This window comes from Leptidea sinapis, chromosome 29 (genome assembly GCF_905404315.1).
Source record: "Leptidea sinapis chromosome 29, ilLepSina1.1, whole genome shotgun sequence".
Classification (NCBI taxonomy): domain Eukaryota; kingdom Metazoa; phylum Arthropoda; class Insecta; order Lepidoptera; family Pieridae; genus Leptidea; species Leptidea sinapis.
Genome location: NC_066293.1, coordinates 9167372 through 9186360, shown reverse-complemented (window position 1 = coordinate 9186360; position 18989 = coordinate 9167372). Strand labels below are relative to the sequence as shown.

Sequence of the window (18989 nt, the reverse complement as noted above, 5' to 3'; positions counted from 1 at the left end):
CTACAATTGCGCTCGTCACCTTGAGATATAAGATGTCAAGTCTCATTTTCCCACTAATTTCACTTGCTACGGCGCCCTTCAGACCGAAATACAGTAATGTTTACACATTACTGCTTCACGGCAGAAATATGTACGCCGTTGTTATACCAATAATCTAGGCGGCTTTCTGTGCAAAGAAGCCTACCACTGGTGAATACGTATAATGAACAATTAAAAGTGCTCATCTAAAATTATGTATATATATAGGTAGTTTAGTGTTTTACTCAACGGAGAGGTGGAGGAATCTGATATTCTACTCAAAGAAATATTTATAAATAAAATAATTTAAAAAAACATTGCGTGCGTACAAAGTACACATGTCAGAAGTGACACCTACATGGTGCATGAACCTCTAAACTGCATATGAATTCCTGGTACGTGTTGCTAGGATGACACATGATTTCAACCGCTATGAAAGACATTCCTGCAACCACTAATATATATAATAATATATTCTCCTGGTGTCTATGTAGTATACGTCATGTGTTTGGAGTCAGAATATATTATGGTATACTCGCGCCATACTTCAGGCAATCTCTTCTTTAACTATGATCGCCTGGTACCAAAACATTGTATTATGCTTCCTATCTCATTATCTCCCATGTTAATAATTATTATGAATTGATGTGACTGCTCTTTTTACTGTCGCTTTTTCGTTTCATCGACTTTCAAATCACAACGATGATAAAGAAGTTATCACTTCAATAGTATGCATATTTCTTCTCATTCTTTGCCGGCTTCATCCTAAACATTTTTGTATTTGTGTCTCTTACCTGTCGTTTTTTCCGTTGCATCCAGTTTGAAATCACAACGATTTTAAAGAAGTTTCACTTCAAAAGTTACATAATAGTTGTTGCTAAACTTCGAGTCCCTTTCATCAACTAAATTTATGAAGTGAAACCTTAGCCGCGTTGGGCACTTTGGTAGGGGAAAGTTTTATGGATTCGCGTCGCCGACATGCTCATGACTGGCGCCCGCGATAAATAAATAGTTAAAAAATAAATATAGTAGACACTTTGGATGGGTGAAATCTCGTGAGTTCGCGTTACCAAAATGCTTAAAGCAGTATGTCTGTATCTGTACAGCTGACGTATTGTGCAACTTTACTGATGTGTATATAGTCTTAAGTGATATAGAATGGATTTAGTGAAAAGTTAATTTTTTTTATGAAAATAAGGGACGAGACGAGCAGGACGTTTAATTGATACGCCCATTACAATGCAGTATAAACTTTGCATTGTTGATATAGGTAGTGTTTTTGTTTGATTAATATAACTATTTTTGACAATAAGTTTTAAAAATAAATTCATATTAGTAATTTACTATATCGGCACTACAACTTCCAATTTAGGAAAAAAAGAACAACATTTATCACAACATATTATTTTATTATTCTTTGTCATTCCATCTTCGCCATTAGATAGGTATTTACTATATTTTTACATAGGTATTGTTCTCAATCTACTAATCAATATTGTAATTAGTATATCTATTCTTAGCATGATGCTCGACGCCTAGTTATACCAATATTGTGTGATAAGCTCCGCGTGCCTGGTAACATCCGTGAAGCTGGTAAGCGCGAGTGTGTTGCAACGTTTTCCGTCGTTAGAGGGCGGGCTAGTCGACACAATACCACGGAGATAGTATCGAATGACGTTGTTATGCTTTCTGGGAAACGTCAAACCTCCGCCACTGTCACCCTTGCAGAGAGATGTACCTAAAGTGACAATTTAGATGAAAAGTCATTTGCTATCCCAAAATTAATTCACTTAGAAATCTTTTTGATGTCTTTTTTTTTATGAAAATAAGGGACGAGACGAACAGGACGTTCAGATGATAATTGTTACGCCAAGACCAAAACAATGCAGTGCCGCTCAGGATTCTTGAAAAACCCAAAAATTCTGAGCGGCACTACAATAATTGCGCTCGTCACCCTGCTAAGATAAGATGTTACGTCCCATTTGCCCAGTAATTTCACTAGCTACGGCGCCCTCAGACAGAAACAGAAAAGTTTAAACATTACTGCTTCATGTCAAAAATAGGCGCCATTGTAGTACCCAAAATCTAGCCGGTATCCTGTGCAAAGGAGCCTCGAACTGGTAAGGTTTCTAAAACTACCACCGCTTCGGAAACAAATGGCGCTCTGAGAGAGACTAAGCGGCGCAAGAAACTCTCAGCATTCTTTTTTGCGCTCTTTTTAATAAAATATACAATATTTTACTGTCATTGTTATTGCTATTAAATAATCATAATCTAGTCTCAGGCTGTCCGATCACTTAGATATTCAGCTGTGGAGTAGTAGGATTTACTACAGAGCAATTTTGCTGAATGAATGAACAGTGGCTGGGACTCTATTATAAAAGTGTAGTATACTCTTAAAGCTATTACGTATCTTATGAAGCCTGTATCTTACGATTTTTGTGAACGTGAGAATATTAAATTTTCATAAATGTAGCTACTGCCAATGTACAGCCATAATATATAGATATAACTGATATAGATATCAGTCATGATATAATTTTAGATCTGTGCATCTCAGACATTTTAATACAGTATACGTAGGTATTATCCTAGCGAACACGTAGGAAAATTTAAATGGAAAAATAGGTGACTGTAAATCTATATATATAAAAATGAATTGCTGTTCGTTAGTCTCGCTAAAACTCGAGAACGGCTGGACCGATTTGGCTAATTTTGGTCTTGAATTATTTGTGGAAGTCCGTGGTGAATAAATATGAAAATGCTCGGAATTAAATAAAAACAACAATTTTGTTTTTCCTTTGATATGTCCCCCGTCGTTCAGAAATCAAATTGAAAGAATAGTTTAAAATGAATAACTAATTAGAAACTTTCTCAGGAGTTAATATTTCGTAGGTCTGAGAATAGTTCGTCATCTATTTTAATACCCCAAAATTTTAATTATTGATTTTTTTCATATGACGGCCTTACAACGTTTGCTGGATCAACTAGTAATCTATAATAATAAGCCTGTTTACACCTGAAATCCCTAATGTTGCAGCTGACAGATGTGAAGTGATGAAAATGGTGACGTCGCTACTGTTGACGTCACTCTATTTAAAAACAATAAGGAGTTTCTTTCTTCGTCATTTATTATCGAGATATATATCTTATCTATCTATTTATTCTAAAGAACGTATTTTTTTGTGGAAAAGGAGGACAAACGAGCGTACGGGTGACCTGGTGTTAATTGATCACCGCCGCCCACATTCTCTTGTAACACCAGGGGAATCACAGGAACGTTGCCGGCCTTTAAGGAAGGTGTGCGCGCTTTTTTTGAAGGTACCCATGTCGTATCAACCCGGAAACAACGCACAAGGAAGCTCATTCCACCGCTTTGTAGTACGTGGAAGAAAGTTAATTGAAAACCGCACTGTGGAGGACCGCCACACATCCAGATGGTGGGGATGATATAACTTGTGGCGTGTCGTGCGAAGGTGGAATTCGGCGGCAGGAATCAGGTGAAACAGCTCTTCGGAACACTCCCCGTGATAAATGCGGTAGAAGACACAATGAAGCGATGTCTCTACGTGTTTCAGCCTGAAGGGCTCCGTCGCTAGTGAAATTACTGGGTAAGACTAAACATTTTATGTCGCAAGGTGACGAGCACAATTGTAGTGCCGCTTAGAATTTTTGGGTTTTTCTAGAATCGTGAGCGGCACTGCATAATGTAATGGGCAGGGTGTATCAATTACCATCAGCTGCACGTCCTTCTCGTCTCGTCACTTACTGTCATAAAAAATAAGGTATAAATAAAAGAATGCTAAAACCAGTACCGTTGCCAAATCCGGCACAAAGCTTATCCGCTATCAGATATTCCTGATGCTGCTGACCCTTGGAGGCTGTCACGCAGTCGGAGAAGGGGACGAAAGGCACATCCAGCACCTTCAGGATAGGAGATTCTGAATTGTCGTAGCCCGTAGTGAGACCCCAGCCAGCTACCTAAGGAATTTAATTATATCTATATATAGCGTGGTACAACAATTATAGCGACAATTTTCAAACAAATGTGGGCGGCGGTGATCACTTAACACCAGGTGACCCGTACGCTCGTTTGTCCTCCTATTCCATAAAAAAAAACCAAAAAAAAAAATTGCGTGTGTACAAAGTACACATGTCAGAAGTGAAACCTGCATTGTGCATGAACCTCTAAACTGCTTATGAAGTTCTGGTACATGTTGCTAGGATGAATCATGATTTCAACCGCTATGAAAGACATTAACTACTAACACCGCTACCATATTTATGTTCTCCTGGTGTCTATGCAGTTATAAGTCGTGCGTATGACATAATAATATATTAAGGTATACCCACTCGCGTCATACATAAAAATAAAATAGTATGCATATTTCTGTCTCATTCTTTGCCGGCTTCATCCCACACATTTTTGTATTTGTGTCTCTTACCTGTCGATTTTTCCGTTGCATCCGGTTTGAAATCACAACGATTCTAAAGAAATTTCACTTCAAAAAACAATACTTCTGTAGTTGCAAAAAAAATATTTTTGTAGACTTTAGACAAAATTCTAATGCAATGATGTACATGTACCGAAACAACCTTTAAAGTTCTAAAGGTTTGTACACAGTGACATCGTGTAAGTTATTAGGGTTAAATCGAATAGCTCATTTTATTATTATTAAAAGGATTGAAATGTTGACGCAGATGAGTAAAGTATAAAAAATAGAGTATATTAAATAACTAGAATATATTTCTATTATGTAATAATTATAAAAACAAGGTTTTTATATTATTAATATTATAGTGAAAACTAGGTAATTTAAACAATATGTTATGTTTTTAAAGTGATAACCCTCACTTCTAGGATTAAAACCCACGACCTCCGGCGTTCCGTGCCGGTGCTCTAACCAACTGAGCTAACCGTTCGAGTACCGCCTTGTTATAAAATTCTGTTTGCTTTGTTCAACTCTCAGGTTGTGGCTTCATCTACAGGATCTACTTTACAGTTGATAACCTGCTCAACCCCAATATTTGCATATTAGGAATTTGACTTGAGATGTCGCTCTTGTAAATCTAAACAATATGTTATGTTTTTAAAGTGATAACCCTCACTTCTAGGATTAATACACCAATAAAATTTGAAAAACAAAATTTTATGAATGATGCGGGATTCGAACCCACGACCTCCGGCGTTCCGTTCGAGTACCGCCTCGTTATAAAATTCTGTTTGCTTTGTTCAACTCTCAGGTTGTGGCTTTATCTACAGGATCTACTTTACAGTTGATAATCTGCTCAACCCCAATATTTGCATATTAGGAATTTGACTTGAGATGTCGCTCTTGTAAATCTAAACAATATGTTATGTTTTTAAAGTGATAACCCTCACTTCTAGGATTAATACACAAATAAAATTTTGTAATTTATCAACAACTACAATGAACTTGAACACACTTAACAGTAAAACAAAGGGAATACTAGTAAAATAAATAACCTTTTAAATTTTTATCATGAGACATCCAACGTTCATAATTTACTGCACTGCTATCGTTTGAAAGATAGCACCCAACTGAGCTCAGCAACAAAAAAAGATAGGTGTGTCCGCTATTTAACGAACTCGTTAAAAATAAATAACAAGAAATTGTTGAGTAGTGTGTGTGATTGTTTTACGGCCGTTCCCAATATTCAGTCTATCTCTTACTTGAGATAAAAATCGTATCTATCGTTGACTTTTCTGTCTCAATAAACTTATCGACGGTAACTCACCTTATCCGTACACGCTGTCTGTCAATGCGACGACGTATAGCTTACCAGCGATATAAAGTTTGTTCACGTATCCCAATATAAGGCGATAAGAATGACTTATCGGGTATATTGGGACAGCTAATTACTGACAGTAGAAGGCAGTAATTTATCTCTATCTGTAGATATTATATTGGGAACGGCCGCTAATGGTAGACATAGCGCTAGTTGCGGAAAGCATCTTTAAAGTTCATCACAGACACCCATTTTTATTATTTTAACCATTTCATGTGTGTGTGTGTGAGTTTGTGTGTTCTAATATTGTTGTGTTCGTGGTTTTGCTCAGTCCAGGTTACATTATTCTGTTATTTAATCAAATAATAATGTCAAATAATGTATTCAATAAAACTATGAATTTTAACAAAAAATGCGTTTTGTAATGCTGCATCTGACAGAATTTAGCATATTGAATTAAAATTTGAATTATCTAAATCTATTTCGGTAGTTTTTGCATTTTGCCCGCCAAATATTCTATAAAGTACTTTTTCGGATTTGTTATTGTAAGTATAAAATACAGCAAGTACTATTTATAAGAAAATATTCATTGTACTTGCAGTTTTTCATTACGATTTATCGCAACAATGGCTACATTAAATAAACACAACGTAAGAACTATTTAACGGTAATCATAAAAAAATATTCAAAACAAAAATAAGATTTTTTAATGAAAATAAGGGACGAGACGAGCAGGACGTCCAGCTGATGGTAATTGATACGCCCTGCCCATTACAATGCAGTGCCGCTCAGGATTCTTGAAAAACCCCAAAAATTCCGAGCGGCACTACAACTGCGCTCCTCACCTTAAGACATAAGTTGTTAAGTCTCATTTGCCCAGTAATTTCACTAGCTACTTCAGACCGAAACACAGTAATGCTTACACATTACTGCTTCACGGTAGAAATAGGCGCCGTTGTGGTACCCATAATCTAGCCGGCATCCTGAGCATAGGAGCCTCCCACTGGTAAATTTACATCAATATAATATAATATATAAATATGAAGCTACATCAGTTTTGTTTTGTCCTCCTCTTCCATAAAAAAAGGAATAATTTACCTTTAGTGGGAGATTTTGCTGCATAATTCATCGAAATAAATCCATTTATCATAATATCATTTCGCAACACCCTGTAAGTAATCTAGTAGCCGCGAGCTAGCGTAAGCACTGACACTTACGTCACTGCACCTACTTCGTGCAATCGTCTGCGACAACGGTGATTAAAATTTTGTCTTCTAAATATATAAATTATTTGTTTGAAAATTTCAAAAATTAATTTAATTTTTCGAATTTCTACACGTGATCAGTGGCGTGCATTAGTTTTTTTTAGCAAGGTAGGCACTGTATATCTAACTAGTCGTAGTTAGTTAAGCTTTGGAATTTGCAACCTAAAGATTGCTTACCGTAAGTATTGAGTATCGAGCGTAAGAAAAATCTTATTAGGTTGTTTAATGTTTGGATATAAAAAACGGGACCAAATTAAACTAAGTTCACTTAAACACTATACTTATTTAGTTTGATAGCGAGGTAGGCACTGCCTAAGTGCCTATATGATATGCACGTCCCTGCACGGTATATACATCAGTATATATTTTTTTGAATTAATTACCTTGCCAAAGGTCCCGTTCTGCAACTGCAGTGAGGTATCGAAGTCCAAACATACAGGTCTGATGTAAGGCCGATATACGAACGGGTCTTCAACTATCACCAGGGCAATATCATACTGGAAGTTGAAGTCCCTGCCCAAGAATCTTGAATGACATACCACCTTTTTCACCTGGAATGTAACTATAAATTTACACTACTTATTTAAGTTTTTTTATTTTCAATGTTTCTTGAATCTCTCTTGAATTTTTGGGGTTTTTCAAGAATCCTGAGCGGCACTGCATTGTAATGGGCAGGGCGTATCAATTACCATCAGCTGGACGTCCTGCCCGTCTCTTCCCTTATTTTCATTAAAAAAAATTTTTACTAGTTTGCTTTTCATTTCATTATCCAATAGGAGTTAAAAATGTGTTGAACACTTGTTTAAAAAAAGTTCCGTTACAAATCCGTGTCTTTCTGTTGTTTAGCGTTCCTCAACCTTTAGACATTGCCTATATTTAAACACGAGTCGAAGCTTGTCTAAGATATTTATATTACCTTAATGATGACAGATAGATGACAGCTGACAAAAATTGCGTTCCGTTCCTTTAATTGTTCCCATAAACTTCAGTTTATGTTGTGCTTAGCGACGTTTTAGTTAAACACAAGCTAAACACTGTTTTGAAACAGAAAAAGATTAACGACGTCTAAGACGTCGTTATTGTTAGGTCAGTGCTTAAAAAAACACGTGTCTAAGCCATGTTTAAATTTTTTTCTGTAATAACACCAAGAATGCTTAATAATTTGTGTTTTTAAGGGATCTCTATAACATATGCCTTAGAGGCATTTGCCAAGTGCTAAGTTACTTCTGTATTTGATTGGCCGCAAGAGTACCTATTTCTTTCATTGGTTTTGCGGAGTGAGACTCCTTTGCTTGTACTATCACAAATTCTTTGCCTGAACTGAATAGATGTTTTACATTTCTGCTTATTGACCAAGAATATTTGAAACAAGTGTAGTAAATGCGGCAATGTATATACATAGCAGTCGAAGTCTCTTTTTAAAAAATTGAAAATTCTATCGCTGCCACGCCTGTACATTTATGAGATATTGTTCAAAAACATATGTCTGATTTCTATACAAAAAAAAGTCAGAAGGTTTTAAACACACGGTATCCAAATAAGGCTCATAATTCCCTTCTGTAGAACTGCAACTTTTAGTAGAAATTGTTGCAGCAACTCTATGAAAATATATAATAAATTGCCTAATGAATTGAAGGATTTACCATTCAAAGTTTTTAAAAGAAGACTGCATCAGTGGTTAACAAATAAGTTCTTCTATAATTTAAATGAATTTTTCAATACAAAATGAATTATTAGGTATTTTGAATTAGTCTATAATTAAATAGTTATATTATAATAGTATAATTAATTAGTTTGATAATTATTTACCTTTATAACATTGAATTTGTTAACATTATACATAGATACCTAATCTACTAAATGGATTATTAAATTACTTACGTCTTATAATATAATATCTTTAAATTTAAATTTTATAAACATGTATAAATGATAGCATTGTGAAATCCGACATGTTTCAGTATAACAGTAGTGTGTTGGTATTTAGACAATTTTATAACATACTAGCTGACTTGACAGACGTTGTTCTGTATATTATAATAAATAAAATAATGTTTTTATATGAATTTGTCAATAATATATCATAACATCAAAAATTACTTCGTATAATATGCACCCTGCTGTCGTAATGAAATTGTTTCACAGCAGAACTGTCAAACACATCAAAGGAAAAACAAATTTGTTGTTTTTATTTAATTTAGCAGCATTTTCCTATTTATTCACCTTTTAAATCTTCTCTGGAATTCCACAAATAATTCAAGACCTAAATTTGCCAAATCGGTCCAGCCATTTTCGAGTTTTAGCGAGACTAACGAACAGCAATTCATTTTTATATATATAGATAGATTTTGCATGTCAATTGACGAAACATATTGGATTATCAATAATATTATGTTAACATCTTATGTACAATGTTTCTTGCAAATAAAATTTCATTTTCATTTCATTTCATTTCATTTCAAGCTCATAATGGTGTAATTTACGGCATAATCTATATTTCGGCTTTCTTTTATGCGACGTGATTTGTCTATATTATTATGTATAGAACGTCACTGGTTCCAATGGTTTGATACATCTGAACTGTCGGGTCCAATTCTAATATTTTGGGTATGTTCCGATATGCACTGCGAGCACTGCACAGTGCTATCACTGTAGAAAAGTTCGTTCGAACTGCCAGTACCCTACGGAAATATATGACGTCATAAATCGCCGCCATATTCTACTGTGAGCACTGGCGTTTTCAAGGTAAGGTACTCGCAGAACTTTGATCACGTGATCATTCAAAACCACTCGAGTGCCTAACGTTTTAAAAACAATACCTACAGTTTAATCCCAATTATTTTTAATTTGACAGTACTCAAACAACAGTTTTTTTTAATGAACTAGAAAACTTTAAAACACTTATTTGAATGCTGCGTCAAAAAACGCGGATGACAGTATATGGCATTGCATTCCGTTATAAATAGTAAACAGTATAACTGGCTATAAAGGAACGGCTTCACAGTATAGGTACTAAATTGACGTCACACTGTACAGTGGTCGCAGTGCATATCGGAACATACCCTTTGTAATACTTACATCAGAATACTGCGCGTAGTAATTATCTTTTGTGGTATACCATTCACGGTATAGTTTTCCCACAGCCACTGCAAAATTTGATGCAGGGAGTTGCTTGATCTTTTCATCCCAGAAGCAATGGGCAGCTGAAAAGAAATAATCCAATGTGGTTTTTTTAAACGCACAACTAGTGTGTGGAAGATTTTGTGTGGTGTGCCAGAGTATCTATTCTCCTTATTAATACAAATACTAAGTTTAATCAAAGTCAAAGTTAAATAAACTTTATTCAATCAGGCTTAAAGTAAACGCTTTTGAATCGTTCCAAAAATACCTACTGAATCTACCATATGTTCGGAACAAGTAGAGCTCGTGAGAAGGACATACAAGAATCTCAACGGCCACTGTTTTCAATCAAATAGAGCAATTTACAATGGCTGTAATATACATGACAAATTGGTTTGTAAGGGGCTGCATCCAATATATGAATCGTGTTTAAATAATATTAAATATTTCATAAAATATATTTCATAAAAAGTAATACTAGTAAGGAATAAATTGTATAAATATAAATTATCGTATATTGGATGCATCAACCTTTAGAGCTTCAATTTATTGTTCGTGTAAGGATGCTTCGTGAACATGACGGTCGTGATTACTGTCACAATTAGTAATTGCATTCAACAAATACTGATTTACTATAAGAGGTCGACCTGGCACAGCAAGCAGCACTCGTTCACGAGTTGACGCATGGACCAGCTATAAACCATTCTCAGTCTTTCGTAGTTTCTTTTTAGGTCGGTAACTATATCATGTTTTATGCATAAAATTTATATATTGCGTGCGCCAGTCATGAGCATGTCGGTGATGCGAATCCATAAGATTTTCCCTACCAAAAAGTGCCCAACGTGGGCACTCTCTGTCGTACATACCTGACAATATAATTGAATCGCTAATAATAGAACCACCACATATCTGCGTTCTTATAATAACTTCCTTGTTATTATGTGTGGTATAGTTTTTCCAGTAAATCCCTGCATGCCAGGGGATATCTCCTAAATTCACCTCTGTTCCTCCGTTGGCAATTAGAGGCACGTCTTTTGGAGTAAGTGTTCCACATTCTGAAAAAAAAACAAACTAGATTAAATCCCAATTTGACCATTGAAGTAGAATGTTGAACTCTATTAGAACACTTGGAAGATAATTGAACCAGCTTATAGAGCTGTCACTTATCAATTTTATCAAATTTTGAACTTTGAAGACGTAACAGAGACATGTCAAGTGTCAATACTGTCAGTTTTGACAACGTTTTTTTAATAATAATAATAATAATAATAATAATATTGACACACTCTTACACAAATTATCTTGTCCCAAACTAGGCATAGCCTGTACTATGGGTACAAGACAACGATATATTTAATACAATATACTTACTTAAACATACATAAATACATATAAACATCCATGACTCGGAAACAAACATCCATATTCATAATTAATAATTAATTAATCCATAAATACATTCTGTAATTTATGGCATGTAACTCGGATTTCGTGAACACGTTCAAAATGTGTCAGTGAAATCGCTTTGTCTATATCTGAGGTCAGGACTGTCATGTCGGGGGCTTTTGTCCACCAGTGGACGTCTTATGGCTGAAATGGTTGGATGGATAATCGGGGTTCTTAAGGCGAAGAGTTGCAGTAACATGCAAACGCAAAAATATAGCATTTGGAGCTATAAACACTACTTTATCCTGTTACACATACCCTTGTCTTACTTGTAGGAAGATAATGCTTGCTGTTAAACTTAACACTCCAGAGCCATTATGTATTACCAGTTTTGTTTGCAGTTAAACAAGTTTTTCTCGGCATGATGCATTTATTAAGTATACTGCTCTCATAAAAGTTGTTCTTATAGCTTTTACTTCTTTGTGTTTGTACATTTATTAAGATTAGTAATCAATAATGAGGATTGTAAGCAATTAAACTGTTTGCGCCTGTTAAAATCTTAAATTTTCGACGCAAGAATTTTGAAAATATTGCATTTTTACATAGGAGCCATGAAATCATATCGCTCAAGGTCGCCGGCATTTAGTGTCGCCTTAATTGTATCTAAATCACATTCTCCATTATGGCCTTTAAGAGGCGCAATATCCTCAAGTGGGGTAGGTCCTCTGCCCGGTGTGTTGTCCTCAGTAGGATATGTTTAGGATCTTCGTGGGCTGGATTCACGTATGATTATTTTCTCCGAATGACCTTTAAGTTTACAGTGTCCATAGAGGAAATCTGTAAGCGTTCGTAATTCTTCTTCTTCGTGAAAATCTTGGAAAAGCGGTCGTGGTCACATCTTTTGGGACAGATGTGATTCACCTGACGAGCATTTGCCACTTTTCCCTGCTGGTCGACAGCCTGGTACACTCGTTCAATGGAGCATAGCAGGACAGTAAGGGACAGTACAGGGACGAGACAAGCGGGACGTTCAGCTGATGGTAATCATACGCTCAGCCACTACAATGCAGTGCCGCTCAGGATCTTGGAAAACCCAAAAATTCTGAGCGACACTACAAAAGCGCTCATCATCTTGAGACATACGATGTTAAGCCTCATTTGCCCAGTAATTTCACGAGCTACGACCGAAACACAATAATGCTTACACATCTTGTTCACGACAGAAAATAGTGCCCTTGTGGTAACCATAATCTAGTCGGCATCCCAATAATACGAATATTACATTATGCACTTACCTGGATGGCATTTAGGCTGATAATTCCACACGCCGTCCCCACAGAACATATATGGTAGATCTCGATCGCTGTAGTAGTTGGGCTGCCTACACTCGGGCTGTACCACTGTCCGTTGAGTCTCTTCTTCTGCACAGTCTCTGGTTGAGTCTGATGCGTTGAAACTCTCGATACAGCGGTACAAGACGCTCTCAGACTGTTGAAGCTTGCAGGAACCTGAAAGATAAGTTAGCCAACGCTGGGATTCTTACAACAATCAATGCTATGGTTTGTCTAGTAACGAATTACTGGGTGTGAATATCTCGAGCTAATTCCGTGGTCATCTCAAACGCATAGCCAAGTTGTCTTCGAAGAAGCTCGGCGTCATAAATAGAGCACGGCAAAACTTCAAGCCGACTCACATTCTAGGTTGTACAAAGCGCAGGTCCGGCCACATACCTATGGAGTATTCCAGTCATATGTTTCTATTCCTTATTTATATAAATGATCAAAACAAATGTGTTACGAAATTTAAAAGAATTGTTAAAAACGTTTGTGTGGGAAAAAAAATCGGTTATGCTATAGTAACTATAGCATAACCGATTTTCTTTATGACACCACGGACTGGGAATAAAGCGAACACCCTCAGGCTCTTTAATTATAAATGTTTATTGTACGATATCACATTGTAATCCATATTTTATATTAAAAAAAGCCCGCTGAGTTTCTTGCGCCCATTCTTCTCAGGTCTGAGGCAGTCTCTATTGAATGGGTGGTAGTTTTTTACGTTCAATAAGTGATTTTAAATGCTTTTTTGAATAAAAATATTTTAATTTGAATTTGAATCTCCCTTATATTGCAAAGGATAAATATCAAATTATGTTGTTTGCTGATAATACATCACTCATGTTTAAAATACACTTTTGCTTACTAAATTTTGATGTTGTTAACAATACTTTAACTAAAGTTGTACATTGGTTTGAAGCTAATAACTTATTACTAAATGGTAATCAAACGAAGTGCATTAAATTTACTATACCTAATGTTAAACAAGTGTCAATCGATATATAGCTTAAAAACGAGAAATTAGATGTAGTTGATACCGCTGTTCTTCTTGGAATAACGCTAGATGCCAAACTCCAATGGGGACTTTATATAGAAAACTTATCAAGTAGTTCTGCTGCATAAGCAGTAAAGATTCGTTTGAAGAGACATTGAAACTGCAAGATTGGTTTATTTTAGTTACTTTCACAGCATTATTTTATTTTATTTTATTTATTTAATATAGGTACAAAAACGATTACAAAGTAAAACGTGTAATATAAAATAAAAATAAAGATATTATCACTATAAAATTGTTAATCTAACTATTGTACACAGCGTTATATTATCTACAATCACATTGAAAATATGTAAGTACAACTAATATTTGAGTTCTATGGTACAGTGCTTCTTAATTGTTATTTTAAAATTATATAAACTTTGATTAAATATGTCAATTTCACAATTTTTAATACTATTTAACTCGTTATATAATTGGCACATACGATGAAGTGGATTATTATATGCGACATTGTTGTAACAGTGCGGTATTGCAAAAATTGTAGGCATACGAGTGGCTTGCTTGCGAGTAATAAAGCGAACGTCTGTTAATAAATCATTGCTAAATGTCCCACAATCCTGTGTAGGATAGCCATGTCAGCAATTTCTCGCCTGCATTTAAGAGTTTGAAATTTAAAATATACCAAGCGGTCCTCATACTCAGGTATGGCTCGTCTCAATCCCATTCTTATACATAATTTTCTAATGACTCGCTTTTGAACTGTTTCTATACTATCTTTGTCAGCTTTGTAAATGGGTGCCCAGACTGAGGAACAGTACTCAAGTTGCTGTCTTACTAGTGAGGTGTAAAGTATCTTTAGCGAATCTATGTGCTTGAATGGTTTTGATGTGCGCATCATAAATCCTAGCATCCTACTTGCTTTTTTCACTATGGTTTCACAATGATGTTTAAAACTTAATGATGAATCGAACCACACACCTAAATCACGTAGAACACCAACCCGGACTAAATTGGTACCATCTATGGAATAGTTAAAATTTATTGTATTCCTTTTATTCTGTGAAGCTAATAAATTGACATTTTTTTATATTTACTGACATGTCGTTAGTTTTACACCATTCATTTAAAGTATTAACGTTATCCTGAAGTAAATAGCAATCTTCAATTCTTGATATCTGGGTGTATAATTTAATATCATCAGCATAAGCTAAACATTTACATGTCATTTTATCAAGAAGGTCATTGATGAAGATCAAAAATAGCAGGGGTCCTAAATTTGAGCCCTGAGGGACCCCAGAAGTGGGTTCAAAAGGAATAGATTCAAAACCATACAATGCAACTATCTGGGAACGATTCATGAGATAACTATGTAACCAACGATGAAGATTACCATTGTTTTGAGACCACTTGTTTAAGAGAATAAAATGATTGACCCGATCAAAAGCTTTAGAAAAATCAATATACACTGAATCCACTTGGGATTTACTATTAAAAGATTGACATAAGTAATTTGAATATGTTAACAGATTGGATGCAGTAGACTTACCACTGACAAAGCCATGTTGAACCGGATTGAGTCTATGCTTGAAATGATTATAGAGTGAATTATAAACTATACTCTCAAATATTTTGGCAAAACAGTTTAATATACTAATAGGCCGGTAGTTTGTTGCGTCAGTTTTGTCACCTGCTTTATGTATGGGAGTGATTTTAGCAATTTTCCATAGCTCAGGAAAAACCCTCACCCCTCACTTAGTGATTTGTTTATAATAATTGTCAAAGGTACTTTCAGAGACGACGCACACATCTTAATAAATATTGGTGGTATCATATCTGGTCCACTACCTTTGTTAATGTCGATTTTGTTGATGTGCTTATATACTTCATATTCAGAAAATTTAATTGAACTTATTGAGTAACTGGAACTTCGAAAATCTGGATTATACGCTGTAGTTGAGTTATTAGATTTGTAAACAGATGAGAAGTATTCAGCAAAAAGATTCGATATATCATTTCCAGAGCTAGCAGTTTTATTCAAATATCTAATTGACTTAGGCAGATCATTGGTAATACGCTTATATCGCCAAAATGCTTTCACATTATTTTTAAGACTGCGCTTACATATATAAGACCGGAAACATTGGTTCATCAATAATTTTGAGCGAGTCCTTAGCAGAGCATACTGATCATAGTCGCGAGGGTTGTTGTAGGCTTTAAATCGATGATGATATTTACTTTGCTCTTTTAATGTCTTAATTAGTGGTTTGGAAAACCATGTAGGATGTCGAGTACTTTTACGTGATCCAGAAGGCGTATTCTTATTAATTATATCCCAGAGATTTTTATAGAAAAAATCTACGAAATCATTGCATTGTAATGAATCAGCTGAACTGAACCAATCAATGTCACCTATTTCTGTGATACATTTCGCGTAGTCAGTTTTTCTAAAATTTAACATAGGAAATAGTGTGTTCTCTCTTAAGTGCTTGGATAAATCTATAGTAAAATCAATTGGTGGATGAAATTTATCTTCTTGTCTGCTTATAGGAACAGTGCGAGACACATTAATTACATTCAGATCTGTAAGTATTAATTCAAGAACATTATTACAGCAATTTGTAATTTTATTATATTGCATTAAGTTAGTTTTGTTCATAAAATCATTGAGGAAATGTAACCTATCGTTGTTCTTGAGAGCAATGTTCGTATGATAGCTTTGCCATATAGTATCGGGTATATTGAAATCACCCATGATGATAGTTTTAATAGTAGGTGATGATGAAACTATTTGAGTACATTTGTTTAAGAATTGTTTAAATACAGAGATTGGAATATATGCAGGTATGTAAACCATGCAAAGATTAATAATAAAACTATTTATACGGAGACGCACCCACAGATCTTCAAGATCAGTTTCGTTAACGTTTAAAAGTTCGTAGTTTATATGTTTTGATAAAGCAATTAGCACTCCACCTCCATGATCTTTGTTATGCTTTTTCAAGAAATTGGAATCCCTATCACGCCTTATTACTCGATATCTAGCATCAAAAATTTCTGAAGAAAATAAAGCATCAGTTAGCCATGTCTCACATAAACATATTACATCAAAGTCAGTACATAATATAGTGTTAAAAATATCTACACATTTAGTATTCATACCTCTAATATTTTGAAATAGACTTTCAGACCCATAGTTAATCGTAAGATGAACTAAAAGAACCTTGACATAAAAAATAAACTAATATTCTTAAACTATTTTATGGTATATGGTATTACATAATTATGGGGTAATGCTGCTGATATAAATTCTATTTCTGTGCTGCAGAAAAGAGCTGTTCGGGCAATTTATGGTATGGGACTAAGAGAGTCGCTTAGATCAAAATTTTACAGATTTTAAAATTATGGCTGTTTCTTATCAATATATATATATATATATATATATATATTGATAAGAAACAGCCATAATAATATATATATATATATATATAAATTTTGTATAATATGTTCATAAAAATGGCAGTAAATTTCAAAAGGTATATAAAAAACATAATATTAATACTAGAAACAAAAATAAACTGTTAATGCCCACTTCTAGGCTTACTAAACTCGACAAGTCATTTATCGGTAATTGCGTTAGATTTTATAATAAGCTTCAGGAACATAATGGAAATGTCCCTCAAAAAGTTCAAAGCCTATATTTTTTTTATGGAATAGGAGGACAAACGAGCGTACGGGTCACCTGGTGTTAAGTGATCACCGCCGCCCACATTCTCTTCCAACACCTTAATAATAAACATTAACAATTAAATTAAACAATTAAACACAAACTAATAGAAAAATCGTATTACAATGTAAAGGATTATTTAGATGATAAAAATGGTTGGGTATGAATTGCTCTAAAATATTTGAGCTTTAATTACCCTTAATTAAATATAATAATATTTATAATTATTAATAAATACACTATAAGCAAAAGAGGTGTTTAGTGAGTGTTGTTGAATATATTGTAGATGAACATTCTTTTTTTTGTTATTTGGTTGAGTTCTTGTGACAGTTTTCATCATGCTCGCTTAAATGTCACTGCTTGTGGCGGCGACGCGGGACTTCCTTGAAATATGGTCGAGGGAGGCGATGGCTGGCCCATGCGTCATGCTCGTGAACGGGTGCTACTTGTGGCGGCAGGATGATCCTGTAGCAGGAAACTCTGCTTCATAGTTTTAAAATTAAATATTATATTTTGATATAATTGCTAATAAAATGGTCGCTAAGTACTATTATTTATTTGCGGTGTGTGTGGATTGATGCATCTACTGTACAATGGCCTACTATTATTGTTGATACAGTAATAGTCGGCCATGATTGTACTCAATAACTCTTGTTTTTACGTATTTATTTACATTTTTTTTTATTACTTATAATTTGAGTATTATTGTTGCATCGTTTTACATATTATATTGTAATTGCAATGACGTTCAATTCATAATTTAGACAATGCACCTCATACGAAATCAAAGCCGAAATATGGCACATACCACAAATGACAGCATAATATGCTTCGACTGCTGTGTCTATACATTTCTGTGTTTATTCCAGTTGTTTAAAATATTATTGGTAATATGCAGCAATGTAAACACTATTTCAGTTTCAGCTGCGTATTTTGACATAAGAACCCGATTTGGACAGTGACATCAGTGGAGTAGCAGTTGGTATTTTTTTAAATTCAAACGAAAAACAGGGTTGCTATAAGTTTTACGTTCGTCAGTCTGTCCCTATTTTTCGATCGTTTTCGAGGTTTTTTTACGTTTTTAATCAAAATATTTGTTGCGTTTGTTTGTTTATTTATTGGCTTGTGTTTATATATGTTACTTTAGTAAGTAACCTTTATGGGAGAAACTAGTACTCAAATATATTTTTTTTATTTACATAAAATTACTGGATAGCATAAAAAAGATACGGCCTAGTATCGTTAATTTGCTCCTAAGAATTGAAGAGTTCCGTTACTTTGTCATGGATCCCATAAGCAGAACCAAACCGAACTATCATCAAACTACCTTTGAAGTATATCATTTCCAATAAAAAAGGATTATTGAAATTAGTTGGCGCTATATTGAGTTA

General features: G+C 34.6%; 1 protein-coding gene across 1 annotated transcript in view; it reads right to left on the bottom strand.

Annotated features, from left to right (window-relative positions):
* Positions 1-18989, bottom strand: part of LOC126973332 (serine hydrolase-like protein) — a 275685-nt gene that overhangs the window by 30358 nt on the left and 226338 nt on the right. The window lies entirely within an intron of this gene.